Source organism: Pangasianodon hypophthalmus, chromosome 29, assembly GCF_027358585.1.
Source record: "Pangasianodon hypophthalmus isolate fPanHyp1 chromosome 29, fPanHyp1.pri, whole genome shotgun sequence".
Taxonomy (NCBI): Eukaryota; Metazoa; Chordata; class Actinopteri; order Siluriformes; family Pangasiidae; genus Pangasianodon; species Pangasianodon hypophthalmus.
Window position 1 is genome coordinate 11143980 of NC_069738.1, and position 22390 is coordinate 11166369.

At 38.3% G+C, this 22390-nt stretch overlaps 1 protein-coding gene across 5 annotated transcripts in view; it reads left to right on the forward strand.

Moving 5' to 3' along the window:
• Positions 1 to 22390, forward strand: part of ptprua (protein tyrosine phosphatase receptor type Ua) — a 229125-nt gene that overhangs the window by 41048 nt on the left and 165687 nt on the right. The window lies entirely within an intron of this gene.

Sequence of the window (22390 nt, forward strand, 5' to 3'; positions counted from 1 at the left end):
GCATACTTACAACAACCATGTATACAGGAATATTCCGATACCTGTACGCACATAAACATTATATTATGGTTGCGACCCGAATATAGACCTTAAACGGAATTTGATGTGCAGGTAAACGTGGCCATCGAGGCTTCAACTACCACGAGTGACTTTAACCTCAGGTGATGAGACAGAGGCTAATCATGATAATGGATTTAACGAACTCATTTAATGGATGATGATGTTAATCAAAATGATGACTTATTTTCCATTATAAACTTATAATTCTTTTAAAAAATGGCAGTTAATGTTGTTTTTCCATAAGTACATTAGGTTACAAATGATGTGTTTGCTTGCCTGTCAGCTCGAAATCAGATTAAGATCATTCCAACTGAGATAATATACAGAGAACACCAAAGTAATTAAAAACTCTTAAAATAGTTTATGGTGTAAATATATGTAATTATTTACACTTCTGAAAAGCTGATCAGTCAGTAATTGTAAAATAAAGGCTGTTATAAAGATTGACGTAGATTTTTTGGTCTCATTTCAGATTTTTGTAAATATAACCATAATTTTAATACTTGGATGAAAATCCTTTGCAGTCAATGACTGCCTGAAGTCTGGAGCCCATGTTCTCAAAACTCAAATTCTGAGTTTCCTCCCTGGAGATGCTTTGCCAGGCCTTCACTGCAGCCACCTTCAGTTGCTGCTTGTTTGTGGATCTTTCTGCCTTCAGTCTTGTCTTCAGTAAGTGAAAAGCATGCTCTATTGGGTTGAGATCAGGCGACTGACTTGGCCATTGAAGAATATTCCATTTCTTTGCCTTCAAAAAGTCTTGAGTAGCTTTTGCAGTAAGTTTAGGGTCATTATCAACCTGTACTGTGAAGCAGCGTCCTATCAGTTTTGTAGCATTTGGCTGAATGTGAGCAGAGAGTATAGCCCTGTACACCTCAGAATTCATCTTGCTACTTCTGTCAGCAGTCACATCATCAATAAACACCAGTGAGCCCGTTCCATTGGCAGCCATACATGCCCATGCCATAGCACTGCCTCCACCATGTTTGACACATGATGTGATATGCTTTGAATCATGAGGTGTTGCTTTCTTTCTCCATACTTTTCTCTTCCCATCATTCTGGTACAAGTTAATCTTGGTTTCATCAGTCCAAAGAATCTTATTCCAGAACATTGGAGGCTTTTTTAGATGTTTTCTGGCAAAGTCTAATCTGGCTTTCCTGTTCTTGAATGTTACCAGTGGTTTGCACCTTGTTGTAAACCCTCTGTATTTACATTCATGAAGGCCTCTCTTGATTGTAGATTTTGACAATGATACGCCAACCTTCTCCAGAGTATTCTTGACTTCTGTTGATGTTGTGAAGGGGTTTTTCTTCACCAAGGAAAGGATTCTGTGATCATCCACTTTAGTTGTCTTCCGTGGTCTTCCAGGCGTTTCGATGTTGTTGAGGTCACCAGTGCTTTCTTTCTTTTTAAGAACGTACCCAACTGTTGATTTGGCCACTCCTAAGGTTTTTGCTCTCTCTCTTATAGATTAATGTTGTTTTTTTCAGCCTAATGATGGCCTCCTTCACTTGCATTGAGGTTTCCTTGGACTTCATATTGGTAGCTCTAGTCGAACAGCTGCCAAATTCCAACTCAATGCCTGATGTCAACTCCAGACCTTTAATCTGCTTCATTTGTCTTGAAGTAATGAGGGAATGGACCGCACCTGGTCAATTAACTTCATGTCAGTCAATTGCCTAAATACCTTTGAGCCCCTGAAAATGGAAGTATTTTGCTTAAAATGGCTGTAATTCCTAAATGGTAAATGCTATATTTTTGTGGAACCTCTTCAAATAAAGCTGAAAGTCTACACATCAATCACATCTTGATTGTTTTATTTCAAATCCATTGTGGTTTTGTATAATGGCAAAATCACAAAAACTCTGTCAGCCAGACCTGACTGTATGTGCCTCTAAGACACCTGTTTTAGTTCAGGAAACCCTGTAGTTTTCACTACTGTATATGATAGAAATTGTCAAAATTGGACCATGTGGAGAGTTTTCACAGACCGGCAAATATATAAATGTACGCAGATTATTTTGTGGCAATTTTATTTGTCGTGGTAAGAGAGTTGATCATGAAATCATGCAGACAATGCAAATAATAATGCAGCCAACAATAGTTGTAATAAAATTGCATATTGTTTTCTTTTCACAGAGGCCTGAAATCTTTGCCTGAAAAGCCACATGTTTGGCTTCTTGGATTCTAATGAAATTACTTGACTATTGTGTAACTATAAACAGACAAAGCATACAGCTGACAAGTATTACTGCAATATTTAGATACTCGTGTATTTACATATTCACCTGTAGGCTTATACACTCACTAGCCACTTTATTAGGAACTAGGCAATTGATGATTAGAAAAACACCATGTATTATTGTCCAGTTTTTGTAAACCTGTAGCACTGAAGCCTCATATTCCTGTTTTTAGCTTATAGGAGTGGAACCTCATGCACTTTTCTGTTGTTGTAGCCCATCTGCCCCAAGGTTCAATATGTTCTGCATTTTGAGATGCTTTTCTGCTCACCACGGTTGTAAAGAGTGGTTATTTGAGTTACCTTAGCCTTCTTGTCAGCTCGTACTAAACTGGCCATTCTCCTCAGTCCCTCTCTCATCAACAAGGTGTTTCCACCTACAGATCTTCTGCTCACTGGACCTTTTTTGTTTTTCACACCATTCTGGATAAACCCTATAGAATACAGTGTGTTTATGAAAAATCCCAGGAGATCAGCAGCTTCTGAAATACTCAAACCTGCCTGTCTGGCACCAACAACCATGCCACAGTCAAAGTCACAGAGATAAAATTTTTCCCATTCTGATGATTGATGTGAAAATTACCTGAAGCTCTTGACCTGTATCTGCATGATTTTATGCATTGTGCTGCTGCCACATGATTGGCTGATTGGATAACTGCATGAATGAACTGCAGGTGTTCCTATTAAAGTAGCTAGTGAGTGAATTTACTATTGTGTATATGCTCATATGCATAATCTTGATGCTAAGTAAGTGTACATTAACTTAGCCTTCCTTATGTAACATTTAATCATGATTTACACAAAGTGTGAACACAGAACACATTTTAGTCCTGGTCCCTGAATCTTGGGGGCTTCCGGTTTGTGTCTATATATGTCTGTAGGGTTGGTCTTTTATCTTTTTATTTATTTTTGCCTCTGGCCTGATCATAGAGTGCTGCCCTTGCTCTTGTGCCTGTATGTCAGTGTGAAAAGCTGCATATGGCCATGCTGATGCCCACCAGCTTTCTCCCTCTCATTTTTATTCTACCTTGATGTTCCCATGTGACAAAGTGAGAGCTCAGGGCAAAATGGAGGGTGTGTGTGTGTGTGTGTGTGTGTGTGTATGTGTGTGTGTTGTGATAAGTTTGTTTGCGCTGGGTTGAATAAAGGGCTTTACTCATTTTTGTCCTCCACACTTTTTCTGTTCAGGTTAAAATATAGTTTTAACTCTGTCAGTTGTCCACGTTTGTGAACTGAAGACTATAAAGATTATTTCTAATAATCTTGAGATAAAGATTTTATGTATTTATAAAAGACAAGGATGCAGTATGCATGCACATGAGGAGGCGCAGCAGGAATCGTGACATAATGCTGCCGCAAAATGCCCTTGCGGTGTACTTGACATTCAGTTTACTAAGGCTGTAGCTCATCACACCAAGAAATGCACCTAATAAATGTGCTCTGTGTGAGGTACAAATTATGGGATAAAAGTTGCCATGAAGTGGCGGACATGGTAAACCAGAGAGCTTCCAAAAAAGCTTGTGAAGAAAGAGGAACTGCTTAGTTTAGAAGTGATCTAAATTTAAGAAATGATTTTTCTTAAAAAATGAACACAGAATGTGTGTAAATGTTTGTGTAATCCAAACCGAGCTAAAATGTTTTGACTTGTGTGCGCATGTTGATCACCGTAAAGTGCAAAGCTCATTCCCGATACAACTCATTTGCATTTAGTGACGCCCACAAACTTCAAGTGCACAGGCAGCTGGGAGAACGAAAAAAAAAAAAAAAAAAAAAGAAAAACGATCAGGGTAAAGGCTAAAATGCATGTTATTTTGACTCACTTCTATGCCAATAAAAATATTTAATAATAAATGTTATTAATAATAATTATCAAGCTTTGTTTATAGACACGGACAGACCGGCCTCCATTTTTACAGCCCCATTTCTTTTGTCATAATTAAGTTATTAGTTTTACTGCTCTTAATGTATGGGTTTGTGTTGGCTCACTATCTTTATTTTTCCTGTTCTTTAATTGATGCTAATAATATAAAATGCCTGGTTTTCACAAATGTTCTCAACGGCACTCTTAGTCCCTGACCTAGTGAACTAGCAAGAGGATGTGTTTTTGATAGAGACTCCAAAGTAGCTCTAGATAAAGGCGTCTGCTAAATGTTGTAAACGTAATAAAAATAAGCAATTTAAACTTGATAGAATAATCCAGATATAAAAGTGCAGTAATCAGTGCAAATTATATGATTTGATCAATCAAGTCGAGGTTTAAAGGAGATATTCTTCTTATGCATAAATTTACATACACTCAGGAGCACAAGTAGGATATAAAGGTTTTCCTAGTTTATACCACATTTCTTGTGTAAATGCTCATAAGCAGTGTTTATGAATAAATCCGTTCGTGTCTAGCTTGATAAATGAGGCCCATTGTGAGACAACCATGCATGTGGTAACAATAACACTATACTATTCTGAATTTTGTGATGTGGACAAAACCATGTGCAAAACCGGGCAGCACAGAGTTTAGTGCATAGAACGGAATACTGTATGTAATCAACTGCACTTCCTTTTTTCACCCTTTGTGCTGACATTCCAGTTTTTGCTCAATTCTCCCTCAAATGCATATGTATGAGGGAGAAAAGTGTCCTTTTATGTTGCTACTTGTATGGCACATAAACTGCATGTTTTAGGCTCATATGCCAGCTTTGTACATAACATAACAAGGCAAACAGCTTAGTAGATCAGGCCAACAGTGTCAGTGATGCACTGTGTTGTTTTGTAGCCTGAATTTATCTTAACAATCCTGAAAAACTGCAGAGGTCTGGACTGAATGCTGGGTTGTCTGACCTGAATATTTCTACATTAAATAACTGCCCTTGTTCAAATATGTAGGATACTGTTACAGCACGTCTAGAGTTGACAACAAGAAAGAGAAAGTGAACTCCTCTACTGCCCTGAGCCCTCTGCCAGACCAACACACTGAGCACTTATTAAAAGATCAATAGACGATCAAGTTTTATTGATATAGTTGTATTCTCACTCCACTCTCGCGGTGGATGTTCAATTCAGAATGAGCAAAATAACAAACAAAATAACCAAATCACTAAAGATTTTTGAGCCACCATCTAACCTAAAAACATAATCTACTCTGCCTTCCTATCCTTGAAAGCAGGAGAAACACGGAAATAAAAAAACATGGCACTCCAAACACGCATTAGCTAGTACTTCAACAACAGTGTAGAAGAATAAAGTCATATTAAGGCTGAAGCGAGTGTCGATTTTGTTTACATGGGTGGCATATTTAGATATGTCGGAAGCATAAGGAGAGTTCTCTACATCTCGCTTCTCTCTAGAACGTTTCTCTCGACTTTTATAGACAGAGCGCCCCTGTGTGGCCGGTGATGACACCCCTCATACTGCAGCAAAGAGAACAAGACAGATAAGACACCTAACCATATGGCCATAAGGAACATTAATGGATGAAAGGGATACATATTGTATGTGCATATGTCAAAATTGGGATGCCAGTTTCTCCATTTATATAATGAAGCACAAAAACATTACTTGATTAAAAGCTTCACCCTGTGGAGAATTTTCAACTTGCTAAACATTCATGTGTGAGTAAGGGGGTGAGTGAGGGGGTGAGTGAGTGACTGAATGAGTGAGTGAGTGCCTGAGTGAGTGAGTGAGAGAGTGACTATGTGAGGGAGTAAGTGAGTGAATGAGTGAGTGAGTGCCTGAGTGAGTGAGTGAGTGAGAGAGTGACTATGTGAGGGAGTAAGTGATTGAATGAGTGAGTGAGTGCCTGAGTGAGTGAGTGAGTGATTGCATGAGGGAGTTGGTGAGTGAGTGAGGGACTAAGTGAGGGAGTGAAAGAGTGAGTGAGTGATTGAGTGAGAGAGTGAGGGACTGAGTGAGTGACTGCGTGAGGGACTGAGTGAGTGAGGGAGTGAGTGATTGACTGCGTGAGGAAGTGAGTGAATGACTGAGTGAGGGAGTGAGTGAGTGAGTGAGTGAGGGAGTGACTGAGTGAGTGAATGAGGGACTGAGTGAGTGACTGAATGAGTGAGTGAGGGAGTGAGGGACTGAGTGAGTGAGTGATTGACTGCATGAGGGAGTAAGTGAGTGAATGACTGAGTGAGGGACTGAGTGAGGGAGTGAGTGAGTGAGTGAGTGAGGGACTGAGTGAGTGAGTGAGTGAGTGAGGGACTGAGTGAAGGACTGAGTGAGGGAGTGAGTGAGTGAGGGAGTGACTGCATGAGTGAATGAGGGACTGAGTGAGTGACTGAATGAGGGAGTGAGTGAGTGAGTGAGGGACTGAGTGAGTGAGTGATTGACTGCATGAGGGAGTAAGTGAGTGAGGGACTGAGTGAGGGACTGAGTGAGGGAGTGAGGGAGTGAGGGAGTGAGGGAGTGAGTGAGTGAGGGACTGAGTGAGTGAGTGAGTGAGTGAGGGACTGAGTGAGGGACTGAGTGAGTGAGTGAGTGAGGGACTGAGTGAGGGACTGAGTGAGTGAGTGAGTGAGTGAGGGACTGAGTGAGGGACTGAGTGACCAAGTGAGTGAGTGTGTGAGGGACTGAGTGAGTGAGTGATTGACTGCATGAGGGAGTAAGTGAGTGAGGGACTGAGTGAGGGACTGAGTGAGTGAGTGAGTGAGTGAGGGACTGAGTGAGGGACTGAGTGAGGGAGTGAGTGAGTGAGTGAGGGACTGAGTGAGGGACTGAGTGAGGGACTGAGTGACCAAGTGAGTGAGTGAGTGAGGGAGTGAGTGAGTGAGGGACTGAGTGAGTGAGTGAGTGAGTGAGGGACTGAGTGAGTGAGTGAGGGACTGAGTGACCAAGTGAGTGAGTGAGTGAGGGAGTGAGTGAGTGAGGGAGTGAGTGAGTGAGGGACTGAGTGAGTGAGTGAGTGAGTGAGGGACTGAGTGAGTGAGTGAGGGACTGAGTGACCAAGTGAGTGAGTGAGTGAGGGAGTGACTGCGTGAGTGAATGAGTGACTGAATGAGTTGCAGTCCAGGTTCATGGGGTTGTTTGCAGTTCAGAATTGTCAGTATAATGATATGCATTTTAAAAGTTACATTTTTGAAAACTCATTTCATTGAGTTTGCTGACTGTGAGGCTATTCAAGACTAATTATTTACTATGAATAATTATTATTTACATCATTAATTGTTCAGATGTACTGCAAAAATGACATCATAGCAATTGGACATACCTTTAATATAGTGAAATTGATCAACCAAATATTAGATTATTAAACTGATTTCTAGACATTTATTTTTCTAATTTCAAACTTGAAATAGTCTTGTTCTATGGATAGATACATTTGCTGATTTTACACTTTTGTTTCACACATTTATTTATAAAAATGTCTAGAAATAGGATTAATTATCTTACATTTTGGTTTATGGCGAGCCTATAATAGGAAATACTAGATACATTTGACAATATTCAAGATATTCTCACTTGCTAAGATGTAATATTTTTGCAGTTATTTGTGTAGACAAAAAATTAAGCCAAAAAAAAAACCCCAAAAAAACTGGAGAGTCAATTGCATAGTCAATTCAGCTTTGAGGTACTTACCAATGCTTCAGTGTGATCAAATATACTGACACCCCAACTGTCTCTCTCTCTCTCTCTCTCTCTCTCTCTCTCTCTCTCTCTCTGTCTCTCTCTCTCAGTTTCAACAGTGAGAATCAGGCTATTTAAGTGGCTGTAGAGTTTAATGGATATTGTGGATATGAATAATGGATATTGTATAATACCCCAATAAAGAGTGTTATGAAACCCGAAATGACTGTCATTCCATTAAGTATATCCACAAATTAGCTTTTATTATTTACGCTAGAATATTGCTTATGTAATTCACTTGAATAAAGCAGCCCTGACACACGGACTGATACCTGTGTGAGTTTAAGTGTGCCTTGACACCCACCTTGTTTGTTGCGGATGTAATGATTTTTCTTTTAGTCCGGTTTGTTTTGACAGATGTCAACACTCCTCGTGTACTCAGGTGCGCACCAAACAATCAGTCTCTGGGATTGCACCCTGATAGTGACTGATATGGAAAAAAAGCTATTTCTTTAAATTACATTAACAAATTAGTACGAATGCACAGATTTTGTGAAAAGTGTGTTTTGTATCACAGCTTGCCCTTTTACTGGCTCCCACATTGACAAGAGCAGCACCATGTCTGCATTCATAGCTTTTAACATGCACCTACACACACGCCCTCAGGATAATGATTACACTAAACAAGGAATACAATAGCACCCACACTGCCATACCCACACACGCACACACACACACACACACACACACACACACACACACACACTACACTACACATATTCAGCACTTTGTGATTAGGACCAAGTGTCTTCAGAATGTATAGTGTCAAATGTCTTCATGTGAGGATTGGGAGTCGGATGCAAGCGCAAGCAATTTTAATTTTATGTGAAACACGTACAAAAAACAAACAAAAAACAAACAAAAAAAACAAACAAAATAAAGACGAGAAGTCTAAGCTTGAACTATGGCCACAAAACATTAACTATGGATATGAGGTGAGCAACATACAGACAGCAAGTAACACACAGTACACAAAGAAACACAAAATCCAGAACTTAAATAACAGTGCCCATTAGCTGCAATACGAAACAGGTGTGTGGGCTCAGTGGGGTCATGTGATGTGCAGGGCCTGATGGGTAGTGTAGTTCCACTCCGAATTCCATGCTAACATGACACGTCACAAAATAGTGTTTTACAGCTTTTTTTTTAAAGAACTAAAAGACTAAACTAAACTATATCTAACTAAATATTAGATAAAGATGTAGGTGTAGTATTAATTAGCTACAGTAATTATTATGTCAATGGAATGGTCTTTACAGAGACCAATCCATACACACACACACACACACACGCATGGTGGCTTTACCTTTGTGGGACATTCTATTGACATTATTATTATTGTTTTAGTGGTACATTATATTACAATGTTTTGGATATTTAAAAAATCTGTATTTTTCATAAAAACGATTTATTTTGTGAGGACTGGGTGACATGGGCTACACACACACACACACACACACACACACACCCACATTGACCAATAGGGAAATTTATACTGTACAGGGCAGTAAAATAACAGGAGCTGCACTGATGTATCAAGATTCACACAGCGATAAGAAGATGAAAGCCAAGTGTTCTGTTGAAATAGAAATGGAAAGTAGTGATAAAAAGAGAGGGAGCCAAGGAGAAAAATGGAAGCCTATTAGGCGGTGAGAGTGAGCAGGGACTGGAAATGAAGTGTCCACCACTAACCTTTAGTTTGTAGCTCTTTCAGTATGCAGTATGTGTATACGTCTATAAGTGTGTGTGTGTGTGGTTGTGTGTGTGTGTTTATGATCCCTGCCGCCAGTCCCAACTCTTATTTACTTCATCCCTCTCTCCACCTCAATTGCTCATTCATCAGCCCGAACCTTTTTACTACATCCCATGCGCCTTTTTATTGGAATAAAATGAATTACAGTTGTATACAGAAAAGGGAGGAAGGAAGAAGTAGCGCAATTAACATCTTCAAAAGATTTGCCATGAATGGGGAATCTGGGGGAGTCGCTGCTCAGAAGACTTAGCTGGAATGTAAAATGAAGCACATTCACATTAAACTAAATTGAAATTGCACTCTGAAAGAGGACCTTAGCACATATAAGTCTCTCATCTCTCAGAGGGTTCTAAGTGGAGAGAGAAAAAAAGCTAGTTTTTCTCTCTGTCTGATGCTAAGTGTCTGGTTTTATAATCCTGTTTTCTGTGGTTTACATTTGATTCTTTGTGCGTGTTTCGTTGAAAGGCATTATTAACTCTTCCAAATTATCGAAGCACAATAGCCCTTATTCATCAAGGTTACATCGTAGGCGTGTTGCTTTTTAAAATTTTCACTGCGATATAACCTAGTGTAACAATATCACGGTATCACAGTATTAGTATTAATCGACAAATTAATGCATTCAAGCTAGTGGTGAACATTAAAGGGAAAAAATTATTAGGAAATCTTTTAATGTCTTTCTGCACATACTAGAATAAAGTTTATACAAAAAGATCAAATCCCTTAATTGTGATCTTTTGGAAAAATATATGATGAAGAACTTTTCCATAAAATCTCTTACATTGTCAGTGTTTATCATGTTGTAGTTATGAGGTAAAAAAGAGAGTGACTGTGAGGCAGTATGCAGGGTTGCTTAGCCAAAAATAGAGTTGTTTCATTTGGTTATGGTCAGCAATGCCAAATTATGAACATGCTAGGAGTGGCAGCTGAGGTAGCAATGTAACGTGTTTACAGAATTAGAAGATTATACAGCAAAAGAGCTTGAAGGAAATGCATTTTAATGTGTATTTTGAAAAAGTCAGTGGTGAAGTAACTATCTGATGATTACACCATGAATAACTGTGAACCTGTGACACCACAGCAACCATCTTGCATAGAAACAATCAAGGACTTGAGCGCCAGGGACAGCATATGACCGAATCTCTGTCAGATTCATGAAGCAGTCGTACATCGTCAAAATGAGCCGCGATTGAATCTCAAATAATGAATCCTTCACCTAAAGCTGCCATCTACAAGTCTCTTATTTACATTTCACATGTATATAATACATCCCAATTTATCCTTGCATACATCTAATTTACATGAAACATGGCCTAATTAATGCAGGTGTTGTGAGGCAGTGTGCCAATAAAAGGAAAGCATTCAAGATCCAAGATCCGAGGATGTAAATGGACAAAAGTGGAGAAAAATACATTTCAGGGAAGCTGAGTTAGAGGTGCTTGTGTCTGAGGTGCTTGTAAAAAAAAAAAAATCTTTTGATCCTGAAAAATCTAAATAGAAAATCGAAGCATTTTCCAGCCTCACCTGCAGGTAGTTACGGGAACTTTATTTATAGCTAGGTTTATATTCATTTAGTATTTAAACGGATGAAATTTATCAGAAGTCAGATTTAATTAAAGCTTTATTTATAAATGTTGAGTTATAAGATAATCCTTTATTCGTCCCCCAATGGGGAAATTTGCATTGTTACAGCAGCAAGGGATAGGAGACCTATCCCTTTATCCTTTTTACTTATAAAAAGGATAAAAATACAAAAGAGACACACCAAGAATGCACAAAACCACAAACACACAACAGTATTAAAGTGACCCTGCGATATACATATACATACGTTATACATACGTTTCTATCCTGAACAAATAAACAACAAAAAAAAACTTAATTCATGTAAATAAAATTCTGAAATAAATTAAATGATTCATAATTATTAATTTATTATTATTAACTTTTATTATTGACACAATATTATGTAATAATTAGTTTGATTATATCCACATCTGCCCAATAAGACTGTGCATCCATGTCAGCACTTCATGGTGCCTCTTGTGCATAAACACAACTATTACACAATTATACAAAGACTACGGATCTGATAAAGATCTACGTCTGTGCCTCTTATTCACACTGACAAAATACATGTTGACACTAAAACCCATTATTTATATTTTACTACAAGGTTACCAATGAACAATTATTATTTGGTTATTTCATAAATATGATTTAATAAATATTATTGGGTTGTTATCATTTTTATTTAATAGTTATACTTGCTAAAACTATTGATCAAATCAAGCCTTTTTCAGGTTGTTAAATTCAAATTTACACGCACACCCCGTCCATGACTTCGGTCACACGGCGGAATTTGCATACGATTAGGTTTACGTTGTTTTACGATTAAATGGACTGTACCCATCTTTGAAGAATAAGAGCCAGTATTCTGTATGTGGTGATAAAAAGTAAATGCACATTGTCGTTTCTGTCCAACAGAGCTAATGTGAATGTCCCCTGGGACATTACACGCACTCAAGTGGCTCCATGTTTGTGACTTGTTTATGTTATTGCCATTTTGTTAAGTGCAGGCATTCACAACCTTGGGGAGAAAAAAAGTATTCTTAAAATAAACAACATTAGCAAAATAGAACCATTAAACTATGTAAATGCTCTGCTTAACCCTTCCATAAGGGATTCCTCTTGTGCGGACACTTGTTTTTGCCATTTATTTGCCACAAGATATAATTTAATGCCACATGAGGATCTCATAAGGACCATTAAAAGTTCTTTGCTTTAATGCAAGGCACTTATTTGAAGAGGCAGGGAATATGGAAGCACCATTATGGCTCTTCAATTATTCACACATCTTGTTTTCAAATTAACAGCACATTTACTTAATTGCTTTGGGGTATTATGAGTATACATTCGCTCACATTCGCTCTTGGTGGGACTCAAATGTAGCTGCAGATGAATCACACCTCACATATTTACTCTCGTACCATTCTTTAGTTTCTCCATGTTTACCACCGACTTTAATTAGAAAATTCCATCCATACTACTGATGTAGAATATATTATATTCTAAGCAGGTAATATTCATCGAAGGGATGAATGATGAAATACTTCCTATTTAAAAGAGCATTTACATTCCATATAGATACTAAACAGGCTGTTCACTCGCAAATTAAACTAATGTACTCTCTAATATTCACCAGGGTCTCGAATTCACATTCTGATAAGTAGCTCTGGGTTGTTACTTGTCGTACTTGGCTAGTGAATGTTGTTAACCTGCTTTACATATAAAAATCACAAAAAGTGAAAAGTTTTTTATCAGTTGAAAGAGCTCATGAAGAGACTTCCAATAAATCCTTAATTAATCTAGGGGGAAAGGTGGCTTAAATGGTTAGCGCATTTGCCTCGCACCTCTGGGGTTAGGTGTTCAAATCCTGCATCCTCCGTGTGTGTGGATGTTCTCTCCGTGATTCAGGGGTTTCCTCTGGGTACTCCGGTTTCTTCCCCAGTGTGATGGGATGGCACCCTGTCCAGGATGTCTCCTGCCTTGTGCCTTGGGATAGGCTCCAGGTTCCCCATGACTCAGTGTAGGATAAGCAGTACAGAGAATGGATGGATGAATAATCCTAATCTAATGATTTTCAATATAAACATTTAGGTCAGATATAACACTGAGATACTTTATTCATGACTAGTAAATGGAATAGTATGTGTGTGTGTGTAGGGGGTGTTATGTTTTCATCTTAGTGAGGTATAAATACATTCCCATCCTTATGGGGACATTTGGCCCCAAGCTATAAAATTTGGCTGGTTCCCATGAGGATTTTTTTTTTTTTTGTAGCATTTATTTAAAAAAAAAAAAATAAAAAGAACATAAACATTTCCTTTTGGTTACTGAGGTTAAGGTTAGGCTCAGTTTTAGGTATAAGGATAGCTTGATAAACCTGTGTGTGTGTGTGTGTGTGTGCATGTGTGTGTGTGTGTGTGAGTGTCCCCAGCTGGGAATTTCAAAGATTATAGGAAATGACAATGTGTGACATGTTTACTATTGAGAGTGAATTCTGTTTCAGCAAAGATCATGGAACTGTTGTAAATGACAGGTTAGTATGACAGCATGGTATGCGTGTGTGAATGTAAGTGTGTGTGTGTGTGTGTGTGTTTATTGTTGGCTTTGCTCTGCAAACCTTCTACGAGGTCTGTGCTGGTCTTGTGATTCCTGATGGGATTGCGTGATTTTTTCTCAGTAATGGGGGTCAAGCACCTGCCAGCAGCTACGTCTCTCAGGACTTTGTGTGAGTGTGCGTGTGTGTGTGTGTGTCTGAGAACATGGCAGGGTGAGAAGGCAGAAGCAGGGAGATTTTCACTGCCCTCTGCATCCCCTCACTTGGTATTCCAGCCATACTATCATCCATGCTGCTTTTTATACAGAGAAAACAAATGGAATGACTTCAGAGTTTCTCTAGAGTTTACAGGTATAACTCAACAGGCTCTGCACAATAAAGCCTCAAATGTTTTCTTTACTGCTTTATCATGGGTGTTCTGTTGATTTCTGGTTTTTATAGTAATTCATTTGTCAAATATATTTTAAAATAACAACCTGATACATCTCATTTTCATCTCAGTTATTACCGTATGTAGGGAAAGACATTTAATAGGTGGCGGTAATCCGTTATACATATTTATTATGAACGATATGGTTATCAGGGGCACTTCAAAAAGTTGCCACTCCTCTTTCATTTAGAATTAAGCTGCATTTTTTTGATAGCATTTGCCATTCAAAAGGTGTGGGCATGAAGGTATGAGTGCAAAGAAGAGATTGAAGTGATACGACAGAGCGAAATCCTTTTAACACTTTAATTCACCTTGTCAAAACCAACTGATCTAAATATAATCTCTGAAATCTGAAATCTGAAATTGATTCTTTTTCACCATTAGAAAAATTGCACCAACCACATGAGGGATTTTTTGGTATTGTGGTATTGTTCTATTTTTTTTAACAAAACACAAGTTTCTTAAGGTGGAATGTGCACAGATAGTTGCACACTAAAAATTCAAACTGTTGTGTTTGTAGCCACACTGGCAGATGAATCAACATTGTGGGTGCATGTTTTTCGGCCTGATGGTGCGAGCCTTGACATAACCCTTCAGCTTCTCTCTCTCTGGAGAAAAACAAATCTCTTCTCCAGGAGGCTAAATTAAATTTTCATACATTCCAGCAGCATTGACACCTCTTTCACTCCTATCCATTCTCCCTCACCCTTCTTTCCTTTTAAAAGATGTGGTCTAGCCGTAATAATTCCGATTGCTGAAGCGAGCACTATTTTCTATTGATCAAGACTCTGTTCAGCCCACCTGAGTGCCAATCTCTTACTCCTATATTACACAGTAATACAGTCAAAAGCATGTTTGTATGGCAGAGATGTAAATATTCCAGGTGAAGAACGTGGTCATTTAACTGATGTTGCTGTATAAGGGAAAAGCAGCGTAAATTAAATTGGAGGAATTGGTACTCTGGGTATCTTGTCTTATCCTAGCAAATTGGCGAGAGTAATTGAACAACCTGTCTGTTCCTCTATTAAATAAGATACATTAAAAGCTCTTCTCTCCAACCTTTCACCAACCTGGTTTTACTTTAGCTTGTAAACCTTCAACTGCCATGTTCTGTAGTTTTTTTTTATTATTATTTTTCTCTCTGTTTTCAACCTTCTCTCAAGCAGTTCATTTATCCTACTGACTCCAAAGAGAGAGAGTGTTTGTGGTCCTGCAGGTGGGTTGTGTAAGTGATGGGTTATGTGTGTATGTGTGTGTGTGTGTGTGTGTGTGTGTGTGTGTGTGTGTGGACGAGGAGTTGTAATGAAACAATTTCACACAACACCCTACACCCTGCAGTGCCAATCTGAACCCACCATACCAAGAAAGAGGTATGGCATGAACGATGAAGGAGAGGCTAGACATAGCCTCTAACACTGTCTGGGATAACTGTCACTTCCTTCGTCTTTCCATAGTCCTTGACATTATACTGAAGAATGAAATCAACTGAGAGAAACAGAGACAGAGGAAATAAACTCAACCAAAAAAATAGCATTTTGTTGCTGGTAGTTTACAGTGTAGGCCACTATTTACATGCCAATAAAAAGTCCATACAAAGTATATACAAGTACAGTGAATGCAAGCATTTCACCAAATTACATAAGAAATGGATTAAAGAAAAAAATAAAAGAATTGCAAGATGTCAAAAAAAAAAAAAAAAAACCCAGAACAATAGACTTGAAAAATTGTCAGAAGTCAGAACAGCTAGATTCAGGAAAACTGACAAAACTGATGAGAAAAACTCTGCTGTATCTTCCCACTCCTCGCCACTTAGCCAACCAGTGGGCCTTCCAGGTTCACGGTCACCAATGTCTAAGCTTCCTGGAAGCTGAAGATGAACACCAACGGTATGTCCACTGCCTTGAAGTTGACCAGTGGACATCATAGAGAAGGCAGGATGGCTGGTTGGCAGACTGGTAGACCATAATTTGAGTCTGACCCAAGTAAACAGCCTACTGATAGTAAATGGCCTTGCCCAATGATGATGGAGCGATGTATAAGACTTGGCAACAGACATGGCTTTTTGTTGATACTGGAAATTAAGCAGTATATGCTCTTTAGCTCAGTCCTTTTTATACCCTGAGGGAAAATTCTCCATCCCAATCCTTACTAGATTTGTCTACAGAGTGAGCTTGTGGTTGAAGCCCAAAGTCATCTCACCAAACTATTGACCTTGCAACACTCCATGATAGGCAACCTGCTGAGTGCTCCTTGCTATGCCCAGCATATGCCCTATGGTACAACTAAGACCAGAAGGCATTGATTGGATCATCAGGTCAACTGCTCGTCTGTCAATTAGAAAGAGAAAAGAAGATCCCCTGTCTAAACAGAGACTAGCCCACTGGATGGTAGATGGCATCACCTTTTTCCACCTACATGGAAAAAATGTAATATATGGTCAGTCAGATTTAAGAGACCATATTACATATAGCTTAGATACAAACATCATCAAAATGTGATTTCATTGCTTATACTAAACTTAATCTAAACTAAACATCTAAACTAATCTAAACATGTTTCTAATTACTAGAATAAATTATGCAGTGAGCATGACCAGTTCACTTAGTATTAACGTAAACCAATTACATTATGAAATCTCGTTTTTTTTTTTTTTTTCAATTTCTCTTTAATTATTTTTTAAATTGCCTTAAGCTTTAAACTCACAGCAGACATATTTGCTTTCTTCATTCTGCCCCAACCACATGACTGAGAAATAGATACACAAACAAGCTCACTGAAGTTATTTGGGGCTGTAGCTAATGTCATGCAGTACTATTAGTTTTTCACTATATTTGGTTTATTTGTGTATTTTCTGCTATTCTAAATTGGTTCTCTGTGTGAGTGTGTGTGTGTGTGTGTGCATGGTGCACTGCAGTGGACTAGCATAGCACTCAAGATGTATTTCTGCATCTTGCCCAACGTACCCAGGCAGCCTTAATTATTCTTAATTAAATACTTTACTAAAAGGCCATTCACAGAATTCATATATCTTGTACAAAAAACACACAATTTTTTCTTTTTTTTTCCTTCATATATGTATATATGTGTGTGTGTGTGTATTATCGGCACTCATATATGCAGAGAAATGCCCATCTTGGTCACAGCCCTACCTTCTGGACCCAGGATAAGCTGTGGATCCACTGACCAAGACAAAGTGTTTAGTGAACATGAATGAATGAATGAATGAGTAAATGATTGCATGATATTCCTTTACTCCTGTCAATATTAGGAAAGTGTCAAAGTCGATATTTTTAAGCTTGACTCGACAATGTGTTGGTTGAATATCTAGTTGTAATTAGATTAGTTGACTTAAAGGAAGCGTTGTGTTTATTCATTTCTTATGTAGGGCATATGTAAAAGCATCATGGCAACTAATGAAGATAGGCCCATTTACTGTAAGTTAAATAAATAACTACAATCTTTCATTTCATTGGTCACAAAAATGTATTGTTAAAAATGTGGTAGCTTCCAAAGTAATAGATATTATTTAGAAGCACAATTCATCATCATCTATAGGATAGCTAACAAACAGCCATTTATTAATAGTCAACATCAGTGGTGTAATGTTACTAATGCGTCTCTTGGGTGATCTGACCATGGCCGTGCTTATTATAAATTTATCATGCTCGCTTACTTGCCCTATGAGTCACTTTTGCAGTTTGCTATAATCTTCCCACAGAGGATTCATCTTCAGATATAACAAGTAGCAGGTGTGTGAATTTTTATTATATTATATTATTCTATAATCTACTGAATATTATTATAGTAGTAGTAGAATCAGTGGGGTACCTTCATTAAATTTTGTAAAAAGCTACAGAGTGTATGATGTAGGATTTATTTTTTCCTTAAAGAAAGAAACATTATTGACTCAGAGGAGGAAAAAATACTTTATAATATGCTGTTATTGAGCTGTTGTGAGTCATCCTGACAATCCTGTAGTAGTAATTCACACTTACTGTATGCGGGAAATTTGCATGCATATGTCGTACACTAGCTCAGAAATGTCAAAGGTTATAACACCCGAACATCAGACATGAAAGAAGTTCGACTACCCATTGACTGGCAGGAGCCGGCAGCCAATCAGGAGAGACGGAGAGCTAGAGAGAGCGTGAGAGTTTAAACAAAGCAAATGAGTGAAAGAATTTGATACACTCTGTGAGAGACATAAGGATTGATAGAGTTTTAGTTTTTTTCTTGCTCAGCAGGTAAATCATTTTTTCTTTTTGTTTAGAAAGATAGAATAAAGACAGCCAGTTCAAATAAAAAAAATACAGTAGTTAACTAGTAAGGAAGCTCTAAAACAACTTAGCAACTGGTTATTACTTGTTTTATAACCAACAAAAAACATGGAGGTTAAAAAAAAAACACTAAAATGAGACACCTAAAACCATTAAACATATGCAAAAAGATATATACAAAAAGACATATACAAGTTGGTACAGTAATTAGATGGAACAATAATTATTGTACATATTATGGCCCTGTATGCATAAACAGAAATTTAGTTGTGGTTGAGAATCTTTTGTCCAATATATATATATATATATATATATATATATATATATATATATATATATATATATATATATATATAAATTCATCTTTTTCTTATCATCCTACCCAAATCTGTAGACTATACAGAGGCAGAAATATTGTTTATCCAGAGGCATGGTGCAACACACAATAGTCACACAAGGCATGTGGTATACAATATTCAATTTTATTTCTAACTCTTTTAACATTCTTCCATAGTAGCTTTACAAAAATTCAGATCAAGCCAGAGGTATCTGAGGTAGCAAGGAAAAATGCCCTGAGATGACATGAGAAAGAAACCTTGAGAGGAACCAGACTCAGAATGGACCCATCCTCTTCTGGATGACACCAGATAGTGGGATTTTGATCAGATGGTACAGCTGTATAGTGTGGGTTGACAGTTGACAGTGCAGATACAGTATAATGCCTGATTTGAAGGCAGCGTAATCTGATTTCAGCATGGGATTTTTTCCAGGCTCCATACACTGAACTAGACTAAAACGAGACTCAGTCTGTCATTCTGCAATGGGGAAACAACCTGCTCACCACTGTTTGTGCTGTAGAGTGCCTCACAACCTTCAAAACCCTTCAAATGTCACCTGATGACACAGTGTTTGGCCACATGATACCACATAATTCTCTCTCCCACTAAGTGTATTGTATGTTTAGATAAGTCTACCCAGGCAAATGGCTTTCATTTCCAGGCATTTCTTTTTTTTTGCCTGGTGATTACCTATCTGATATAAACCAGTGTACCTTGCAATTATCCATACTTAGTAGTTTTAGTAGTGTGTACTATTGGATATTATGACATTCGTAGCAAAACTAATTGCTTTGAGAGCACTGAATGTAGCACTCTTGTCTAGCATGTCAAACAATTACTTTCCCTGTCTTATACTTGAAAGAACACTTAAACCCTCTGACTAGAGCTCATTGACTGAGGGATTGAAATGAACATAGAGACTTCTTCCTCTTGCTCTGGTTGGAAATTGGTGAGTGGCAGATTAGGTATAATAATGATATAAACAAATTTTTGCTCTGCAGTGAGCTAAAATCAGGCAGTTCGCCATCTATAGACCCTACTTTTATCCTCCTATTGGTTCTATTCATTACTTTACAGCAATTGATGTCCCACTGAACCAACCATAATATCAAATAAGTAAAAGAAAATGGTTAACTTGATGAAAAAAATTTCAGTAGTATTATTTTTCCACTTTCATATGCTTCAATTAAGTAACTAAATAATTCAAGCATGGTTTCATTTAATATCATCTGAATTCATTGGTTAGAGCCAGATGACTCAGGAGTCAAGTAAAATCTATAAAATATTAGGCCATAAAAATAGCTTAATAAGTGATAAGTAAAAGCGCAGGGAGCATCTGACACACTTAGCTGTGTGCTGTGTGTATGTACCACCAGTTCGTAAGGGTAAACTGGTTTTGCGTTTTTAACACATCTCTGTTTTGAACACCGGTATTTTACCCCTCCTTCAAAAATAGGCTTCTTAAAAATTAGTCAATTAATTTGTGATGGCGGTTACAAAGAAGTGAATTCAGTGTCATGAGCATTATGAGTCACTGCACAGGAAAAGCAGATAATCATAGGCTTGAATTAAACCCTCAGTAAAATCTAGTCATCTAACCTGCAGAGGTTGGGATTCCTGTCAGTAAGATTTCTAGCCAAGTTGCTCATGGCAGCCTTTTTTTGCATTAGAGGGATTTATTACAGCTATTGCATACTGTTTTTTTGTGTGTGCAAGGTAAGAAAAATATGCCCAGATCCCACTCTTTGAGGCCATCTATTCCACAAGTTGTGCAAGCCTCAGTCATGTGAACCAAATTAGCATGTGTAATTTGTGCACACTTGAAAGTACTGAACATTTTTTTAGGTATTGAACCATTTATTACAATGTTGTCTGAATGCCTCAGCATGTGGTGGTGTCTTAGAACCAGTCAGAAGAACTTGAGGGCCAGATAGACTCAGTTCCAGCTGGGTGATGTGTTCTACTCTCACACTGGGGCCCCACATGCCTTCTGGGCTTCTGTGGCACTAAATCGCCCCCAGCGTGTGAGGGAGGCGTCCGAGGTGCCTAACTCTCTCCAGTGGGGCACCACTTCAAGACCGAACACTCTTGTAAGAAAGGCCTTGTGCCTCCGGTGAGTTAGAACTCATGCGCCTCTTGCTGAGATGAAGACATGTCTCTTTCAGTGGTATTTGGGGTTGCAGGATTACACCACGCTTCTGAAATTTCTTTATTTCTAACAGCTCCAGTCCGCCTCTTTAATGGAGAGGCTCCACAATTGGTTAGTGCTGCGCTATTTGGAGTCTGACCCACAAAAATTGTGGTCACTCATGTGCCTGCTAGGGACCTAAGAGCAAGACTCTGTCCATTTAGGGTTTGTATTCTAAACTTTATGTGGGCATTAGCTGTGGTGGTTTGAGGGTGTCATGTAGTCGTTCCATTTGGCTGTGCTGTTTTCTAATTTCTGAAAAAATAGTGATGGTATAAACCAGATTATTGGAGAGCTGTCCTGCATCCAGGCCTAGTTGTCCATTTGCCAGAAATAAAGTTTCAATGACCAGTGTCACAAAGGTGCAGTGTACATTCCTAGAAAGAGACTATAATCACTTGCTTGACTTTTATACTCTGTTTATCAGTTGTCATTAGGTAAGAACTTTAAAGATTAGCAGGTTGATTTGGCTGCAGCACTTGGGTTGGATTGGATTGAACTCTAAACTGTTACAAAGTAATTATAATTTGTTACTTCCTACCTCTGTCGCCAGCTTTGGAGGATGTATCTCTGACCATAGTCACAAGCTTTTACACAGATAGCAACAAGATACCCGAGGTCTGATGTGTGCAAGGTGAGAAGAAATAAGGGAATGATTGACAATGGCATTTATAACAAATACTACATTGTTACAGTGACAAGGTCTCGGCAGGCATGCACATGCACAAGAAGGCATCCAGGTGATTGTCACTGCCCCTGTTGGTTAGGTTTTGTGAAATAGAACTGACTATGTGAGAAAGGAATTAAGTTACTATTTTAACCCACATATAGGGGTTGTGTCGGGAATGGGATCCTGCAGAACTCAAAGAACCTAGCAAAATAACCGGGGAAGCAGGTGGTGTTCACTGTCATGCAGTCAGAGTTCGAGCGTCAGATATAAAGCTTGTGGGACAAATCTCAGGAAGTGTATTGGATGCGGTGAGGTGCTTGTGCAGCAATGCCTGACACGTTTAATTGCAGTTACTCATTCATATTCAAAATATGTTTTATCCTGGTCAGGGATGCTGTGGTTCAAATTACTATTTCTTTACATTTTGTGGAACTAAGTTCATTAGAAAATATCACAATGAGGACAAACAAAAATAACTGCAGGAGTCGGCAGGGTGAGGTGAAGTTTCTACAGGAGTGGGCAACACCTACAAAAAAACCCCAAAACAACAACAACAACAACAAAAAACAGTCTGCTGCACACCTCTACCCTCTGTTCTGTTTAATACTTAGCAGTGGATTATGCAGAGACTCTCATGGTAGCTGATGATGGATGTAATATGACATGAACTAAAATGAATTTTTCTTCAGATTT